General features: G+C 41.6%; 1 protein-coding gene across 1 annotated transcript in view; it reads right to left on the reverse strand.

The window, feature by feature from the left end:
• SGCD (sarcoglycan delta) overlaps positions 1–8323 on the reverse strand; it is a 448968-nt gene extending 440645 nt beyond the window's left edge. The window contains exon 1 of the mRNA XM_087753645.1: positions 8305–8323. The gene's annotated coding sequence lies outside the window, so the exon portion shown is untranslated. The remainder of the gene's footprint in view (positions 1–8304) is intronic.
• Between the last annotated feature and the right edge of the window lie 560 nt (positions 8324–8883).

Genomic DNA, 8883 nt, shown 5'->3' on the forward strand with positions numbered 1-8883 from the left:
TCGTGCAGTCTGAAACAGTAACCAGAGAACAGTCTTACTTTGATAGGCGTCACAGGACGGACTTTATTAAGAAACGCGGCTAAGGACAGGAATTTCAAAGTACTAATCACCTCATAAGCAAAGAATTTTTTCTTTTTCTTTTTCTTTTAAAGCCATACCCATTTTGTAATAATTTGAACCCACTGAAAGCAATTTTTCTGGCTCCTCAGGCAAACTGATATATTGCTCATACAAGCCACGATCACACCTGCATAGCCAGCCAGCAGATACACCCAAAGGGCTTGGCGGGGATGCTGCGTGTGAGCACAAACCTGACCAACCATATTGCCATCCCGTAGGCACTGGGAGCTTATTCAGACCTTTCTTTTCTACGCTGCTGTGCAAATTTAAATTGGAGCTTTCAGAACCAGATTCACCACTACAAAACTCTTACCAAACAAAATATTCCCAAGAGTGCTCATCAGGAACTAAAGCTTTTGAAGACAGTTTCGAAATCTCCAGTGCCAAAGATTTCAGCCCTCAGTTATATACACAGAGACAAGAGGTGCTGAAGCTTGCAAAGCTGAATTTGGACAGTCAAACACCAGAGACTTCCAGACGTTTCCTGCAAAGACTGGGAGTTTAAGATGTGTGAAATGAACCTTTGTTTAGCAGTATCCCAGCATGACCCTTACTGAGTTCATTAGAAACTAAGCACAGCACACTCAGGTATCTCCTTAAATACCCTAAACATTTTGCAATGGTAGAAATGGATTTCTTATCACATCCTCTGGGCTTTAAAATGCCCTATTTACATTTTGCTTACTTCATTTATTTAAAGACTACAGGAGCACCTCATGGAGGTTTCCACGTGCCTTAGATGCTTTTTTATAACAGAAGAGCTGTCAAAAGTCATAGTTTAAAAATTATGGTAATTCCATGTAAATTGTATTAATAGAGGAATTAATCTGTTTGCGTCCCATATCATCTCAGAAAACTGGCTGGTTTAGTGCTGCTTGTTTTACTGCTGTGACATTGGTAAAGAAGATTGAAGGAGCTAAATATGCACCTGTGGCTGCGTAGCACAATACAGCAAAGTTGTGTGTTAGTGTCAGCGTGGCTCGGTAGCAGCCCTTCCAAAATTAGTTTCATTTAATTTTAAAGGACAAAGCAGCTGGGCATTCAGACACCAGTCTTCCTTCCTACTTGCAAAGAGTCTACTCTGCTTACTGTCAGCTTATTACCATTAAAAAAATTATGCATAGACATTTGTGATTGTGTATAGGAAAAAAAGCCCTAAACATAAGTCTTCGTATTTCACCAGTTTTTAAAATGCAAGAGGGCTGTTTTTGCAACAGGACAGCAACTCAGGAAAGTACTAAACATGTGCTCGAAGTGTAATCCCTTCCAGTATAGTAATTAAGGTGTTTAAGTGATTTATTCAATGGGGGTGGACATCCAATTAGAACACAAGTGTACAAATCATGGGAGTTGTGATTTTCAATTGAAAATAAAATCAACAACAAGGGATTTTTCCTTCTAAACTTTGCATAAAAATACAAATTTATTAGATCTCGTTTAAAGTTATTGAAGACTATCAAAAGAACATTATTCCAGCATTGATTCAAAACCATGGGGTGCACTATCAGCGTAATTAAAATGAAAGTATCTTGAGCTATTTTCCTTTCCTGCTCCCATATTATTGTCTAATTGTTCAGAATGTCTGTCTGTTATGGAGGCAAAGTAATTACGCACAGCACGTTGCAACAAGGGGGATCATAAAGCCAGAGTTGGCTACATTACCAACACAGATATCAGCACAGGAAAACATTAAGGAAAGGATCGGAATTGTAATTGAAAATAATTGGATGATCCAGTTCATTTGGCTGACATCAGGACCACTTGTGCACTTCAGTGCTCTTTAGCCCTGGATGCTCCCCATTCACCTGTGCTCCTAAAATGGATGTTTTCAAGGGAAACTCTGGAGATCTGTTTGCAGTATCTATGGCTTGTCAGAAGGCCTGAGCATTACCGTTCAGTGTGAATGGTAAGCGGACTGAATTTAGGTTGCTACCTACAAAAGAACAGGTCAGGCTAAAAGTATATAAAATATAGAAGATTCCTATGAAGCCCAATCCAGCATCCCTTGAAATCAATGCAGGTATTTCCTTTCTCATTAGCAGACAAGGACAGAGGTCTCCAGGGAGAGCTACTCTCCTTAGAAGGGTTAGGACAGTTACTCACCTACTTGGAAGACAGAATACACAGTTCCACGTATTTTTTGTTAACATAACAATTAAGCTGAGGCCTGTTCGAGAAGCAAGTTTAAGAGCTTCAACAGAAAAACTTTATCACTGTCTCTCAGAAACCCAAGCACACCTCAAATATCTCCAGCTCTCAGCAAGTTGTGACTGCACAACTTTTTAATTTTGTAGGTCACAACTTGGCAAAATCAAAACTCACCACTCAGCAAAACCCAAATTTGAGAGTCAGCAATATGGAAACAGCCAAGTCACAACTTCCAAAATTACTGAGTCGTACAGCCTCCAAAAGAGCCTATCACTTCCTGATGATCATCTCACAAAACTGATAGCTGAACATGGAGAGAGTCACACCTGTTTGCAGAAAAACCCTTCATAATTCTGGAAAAATGGAGCTCCATCACTCTCAAACTAGTGCCACCAACCAAAGCCCTGGGAAACGTGCAACTAAGATGCAAATTTAATTAAAAGAATTGTACACACAGGAGATTTAGAGGGCCCTGCAAGTCTCTTCAGCGATGCAAATAATTGTGTCCATAATTGACATTTTTAGTCAAAACATAACAAAAGGCCAGTGAGACAAGAGCAGGTGCAAAATGACTACTCTGGGACTAAATCAGGATGATATCATCAGTAAGGGCATACCAGGGGAAAAGGTAAAATAGGAGGGGGGGAAAAGAAAAGGCAAAGAGAGTTTCCAAATGAGTTTTCTTTACAGCCTGGACTTGTGCTCCACAGGACCTGCACAAGATCTGTGTTAGGTTTTTTTAGATTCAGATGACAACTTGAGGGCTGTTAGGTGACCAGGTTTGAAAACTGAACCTGGCATCACTTGTTCTAAGGGCACCAGCATGTCTGCGCCTGAAAAACGCTGCTCCTGCCGCTCACCAGCCCCGCTCACGCAGGGGTGCTCCCTGCCAGGGCACGTACCGCAGCACAGGGCGCACAGCAGAGATCATTAGTGGGGGCCCTTGAGCAATTAAGTCACGGCTGCTGACCTTTCCAAAGTCAGCTTATCAATCTGCAGCGCTTTCCTAAAATCGCAAGCACCATTTATTGCTAAATAATTTACATAGTTTCCTAGCAAACTGTCTGCACAGTTTATATTTATAAAATGAACTCTCCCACATGGACAGTTTTAATGCCCCCCTGGGATCCCTTCAAACCAACAGCCTTCTACAGTCATGCAAAGGTTAAAATAAGGTTAAGTCAGAGCATTTACATTCAGTGAAATACTACACTATTCAAACGTCCTTGACTGAAATTATGCGTCAGCCATGGGAGTGGCAGCCTTCTCTAATTGGCGTAGAAGCAGGCTGGGACCAGCAAGCTCCTGACTTTAAATCTGAGCTCCATCAAACCTCTCTCAGTCCTTGCCTACCTTGAACAGAGCTGGAGATGCTCCCTTCAGGTGAGACAACGTGAACTTCCCTCTGTCCTGAGTGGGAAAAGCATATCCTGGTCCATTTTAGCAATCCTGAAGGCAGGACTGACCCGCCGGGGACCACAGTTGCTGAGATCTGCTCTTGGCTGGCAGGTACAGGAAGCATAAAGCTCTTCAGAGGGAGTTTTAATGCCTTCTATAGATTTTATTAGGCAACAGGGAAGGCTAAAGAGGGCAGGGCAGGGGGCCAGGAGGCACAAGGGGAGTCGGAGCAGGGCAGTGGAGAGGAGCTGCAGGGAGCAGCGGCAGAGGAGGTGGCTGTAGGTCACAGCAGGGACATAGCCACCCCTCAGTGCACCGAGTGCCACCGCCTGCACCTGGCCACGGCACCGAGCGATAGATACCGCAGCTCTCCACACCAGGACAATGCCATGGTAACAGCAGCTCTGCAACAGTCCTTGGGGGAAGGATCAGGACTCCCAGGATGGCTGGGCTCCAGCTACGAGGTGAGCCACATTGCACCGTTCTCCGGGCATTAAGAGCTTTCTCCCACTGACCTCCAGGTTCAGCAAACTCCTAGCCACTAGATCAGAGTCCAACCATAAAAAGAAGGATTCGAGGTCAGGGTTTATACCCTGTCCATGCTGTAAACTCAACACAACCTTGGACAAGTCACTTGAGTTTCTCACATGTCACAAGCCATACTGCCAAACAAGTCCTATTTCAGCAGGGGGTAGTGGAGAAAATCAAAAGCTGAAGGTTTTGCTTAGGAATTTCCTGAGAAATCACTTACTCAGTCATCCAGAAGACTGACAGGCTACTACACTTTGTTGTTCTCCATTTCCTCACCGAAGCATTTCAGATACCACAGCCAGCACACACGGCTGCTCCCAACTCTGGACCTGTAAGCTCAGAGCTCAGGCCAGCTGCGAGGTACCACCTCAGAGCTGGGGATGCGAGACTCCTGCTCTGATGAGATGATGCTCAGCACCTTCTCCACAGAGATAACTGACTTGAAAACCCGTGGAAGTGTTAAATATTTCTTTTGACTACTGGCAAATCAAGCATTTGCTTTACAAAAGCACCTGAGTGTTCACCCTGAAGTTTAAGGAATGTAACATACGCTTCTGGAGTTTTCTAGCTTAGCTCTAATTTCTTTCCTAAAAACAGTTTCCCATTTTTTAAAGTTTCTGATATTTGGTGGGGAATCCAATTATTGCTTAGCATTTTTTTGTTATTGTTGCTACTTTAAAAATTCTGTTGAGCTTCAGACAGATGACACAACCCCAGGCTCTGGCTGCATTATCCATCAAACACAATGCAGTTTGTTTTTTAATTTTTTCTTACAGCTTATCCATTTTTTTTTCACTCCTAAGAGGCAAGCAGATATGCAGGACTCCTTCATTTTAACATTTCCTTTTTTGAGACAGAATTTTAAAAATATTTTTAAGGAAAATAACTATTTTTTTAAATACTATAACAGCAGAATTAAGCTTACTGGAATCCTCACCTTTCCTTTCATCTCAGCCAAGACATGATTACTACAGATGACATAGTCAAACCTCTTAACTTTGCATGAATACAGAAAAGCATCTCTTTTCCTGGGGTCTGCGTATGTGGAGTGATAGCATGGGATCTTGAGATTGGTAGCAACCACTTGGGTCTTCCAGTTCATCTTCCTGCCACCGTGGGATTGTTCCTTATTATTCATTTTCCAGCGTCTTGCCTGGTCTAGCTTTAAACCTGCCAGACACTGAACTACTGCCACTTGCCCAGGGAGACCATGCCGTAACACACTACATCTCACTGTCAGAAGTTTGGCTGATACCTGAACCAAGTTTTCCTTTGTTTCAATTACATTACTCTCCCTTATACTTTCTACCTGTAAATAATTCTTTCCTCCCCAAATCTTATGTTTTGTAGGTGCTTCTAAGACCTTCCTCACTGTTTCTCACCACTTAGTCAGTTTTTACTCAGAACTTTTACAGTACCACACTGTACAATATTAATTTTTCTGTGTAATTACATTTATTTGCACTCACAAATATTTTTGTTGCTCTTTTCTAAGCTCTTTATCAGGAGTATGCTAATCAACATGTATGGAGATGTCTCAGATTAGAGTTGTTCTCCACGTAACAGTGCCTCATTGGTAGAGCGCAATTTTTTTATTTTATTAAATCATTTTAATAATTTTATTAAATTTTATTATTTATTAAAATTTATTTTTAATATAAAAGGACAGTAGGCTTTTTATTAAGAGACTTTGATTCAAAGTTTCCTGGAGACGCATCAGTTTAGACAAGCCCTTAAGTAAGAAAGATTTCCTATGTCTAGCACAGAGTCTGTGGTCAAATCAGACAGATTCAAACACCCCAAAATGGCCAAAAGCTGCTTTTCCACATTTAAAAAACTGCTTCAGATCAGAACTCCACTCAAATGAGATATGACATTTATACCACCTCACCAAAAATACATCTCTGTCTTCTAACAAGATTTTTTATTTACTTAATAGAAATAAATATTCTTTGATCCAGCAGAGGGATGCAACCTACCCAACACACTGCTCAGCCAAGGGGATATTTGAATTCATTTCTCTGTTCTGAATCAAGCAGACCAGCAGCCTGGACCCAAATGTCAAATGAGCATCTTCACTAACTGGATTCCTGGCTATTCTGGGATGAGACTTGGTAGAAAACAAAAAGGTGCAAGTTAAGATCAATGAGACTGAGCACAAAACTCTGGCATTGGAGAGAGCCCCCGCTGCTTGGGGCTGGCTGCATCTGGAATTGTGTGAATAATGGCATGGGGAGAGATTGCTCCTAAAGCAGAACTCAATAGATTGCTACTCTGAAGAGCCCATAGTGCTGTTATCTCCCCCAAAGCTGTTAGAATTAACACAAGATTTCAAGACATTTTTGATAGCAACATCAGCAAATTCTTCCTGAGGACCTTTTTCTGTTAGATTCAACCGTAACAGGTTGTGAGTGTTTCCTTAAGAGGAAGCCTGCAATTAGCAAAAATGACCCCAAATCCCATGTTTATTTATTGTTCATTTTTAGATGACCAAGGTGCAGAAATTATAACATATGCCTTCAGTGACTAATTACCAAAAATAGAAAGCAAACTGAATATTTAAGAACAGTCTGTAAGCCATTGGCAAATACTTTAAGATAATAAACCCTGAAAATCCAGAAACAGATCATGGTAAGTTCCCCCATCCCCAAGAAAAACTGCTGAAATCTCTGCTAATAATTCAGCAACATCTGCCTTGAATCCTATCACTTGCAAAATTAGTGCACTTTCCAAAGAACAGGATACTTTTTTCTTTGCTTTAGTCTTTTTCACCCTCTTGACTTTCAGTTCAGGTGACAGCTCACACCATCACAGCTACTTTAGCTACATTAGCTCACTCATGTAGTGTCACCTCCTGTTAGTACCAGCAGTGAAAAAAGAAAAAAAACATGACATGATGTAATACTACATGGTCCCGCTGAATGTAATGCAAGTTGTCAGAGGACTGTAGTGCCAGGCTTTAAAGGGAAGAAGGAAGATCTATTTGTGAATGTAGTTAGTGAGAAGCATGCCTTAAATGTCTCAGAAGTTCATCCTTCAAATAGTCCCCAAGAAACCAGACTCTTCATCATCTATATGAAACTTTTATGGTCTTCATTCTTCCCATATTGCACATTTCTCTTTTACTCTGACCAAATCATACACACTTTTCCTACTTTCATCCAGATCCATCATCATCTTACAAGGAATTCCAGTCCCTAGCGTCAAGATCCAGAGTATGAGAGGTTGAAATGAGGCACTTCCACAAAGTCTGCCATCTAGGGCACTCAACAACCATCCCTCACAAGGAAGACTTGCAAGATAGAGCCTCAGCCTGGCTGCTCTTCACAAGACAATACCTATTACACCCCGCAGCAAGCTACACATGAAGAAATGAAAAGAAAGCAATCTAAGGAGCAGCTCCTCTGCCTCTTGCCGTGGGGTTTTGTTTGCTCCAATGAGACCTCATTTGGAGTAAGGTACTGCTCAACAAGGGAAATGGCCAAGTCTCACTGCTTCCCAATTTGAGGCTCTATGTTATCCTGATCACAAGTAGAAAGGTTTGTTTATTCCATAGTGAGGAAGCGTGACAGAGTGCAGCCACAGAAGAGAGAGGAAGGTGTTTTAATAAACTGGAGACCCCTCTAAGCTAATCAACACCTCAAAAGTACAGCCTATGATGGTAAGTTAACAAGACGAGCTGGGACAATAGTTCTGTTAAATGCTGAGTAAAGTCTCTTCGTTGGGAATGTAACATTACTCTTCATACCATGGTCAGTCTATTAAGATTAATGAGAACTTTTTACCTACTTCTCGTCCTAAGACTCTGGAATCAGAAAAACTGCAAGTGAAAAAATTGGGGTAAAAATTGAAAAAAAAATTGAAAAAAAGGTTGAATAAAGTTCATGAAAAAAAGATTCAGAAAAATACTTGAATGATAGGCCGAGTTGTGAATTTTCAGACCTTGTTAAAATCTAATGCCAAATATATAAGCTACTAGTGAGAACTCTCATCTGCCATCTTTGCGGAGAATGCAGGGTACCCCTCAGCAGGGCTAACGTGCTCTGCTCCCCATGTGCAAACCCAGAGAAGTCACCTGGCAATGGCCAGGAGCAACAACACACATACCTTTTCAGTTCACTTGAGAGTACCGTATCTTCAGCTTGAGACAGTCCCAAGTTCACAACCCAGGCTCAGACTCCTGGTTTTGACACTGATCCCCTAGCCCATCCGACAAATTGTTCGCAGTTCGTGCTGATCTGCAGAACTGTAAAGCAGAAATGGGAAAAGAGAGTAAACAACGACTCAGTTCTGAATTGGCTTTGCATTGGAAACACATTCTAGAGAGATAATGATAATCAAATACTTTCTATATCTTTCTATATTCTTCACCCAAATTTCACAACCTGTAGGATAAAGGGCAAGTAAGTTTCTGTGCTGTGGCCCAGGAGGTCTTTTCACTCCCAAAGGGATTTATATGCGTATAAGAGCTTCAGGAGCTACCTCCTGCTAAACAGCCTTTCAGTCCGATGGGTATTTTCTACCACGCTCATCAGGCCATAATGACACCACCTATTTTATAGGGACAAAGCTGTAACTGAGAGCCAGGTAATGTTTGTGGGTAAAAATAACATAACTTTCAAGACCAGCTCATGGAGTTGGAAGTTACACACACACTCTTCTTCAGAGAAAGCAAGTCAAAACCAA

Source organism: Nipponia nippon, unplaced genomic scaffold (assembly GCF_047370975.1).
Source record: "Nipponia nippon isolate SJK-2023a ecotype South Korea unplaced genomic scaffold, ASM4737097v1 scaffold_17, whole genome shotgun sequence".
Lineage (NCBI taxonomy): Eukaryota > Metazoa > Chordata > Aves > Pelecaniformes > Threskiornithidae > Nipponia > Nipponia nippon.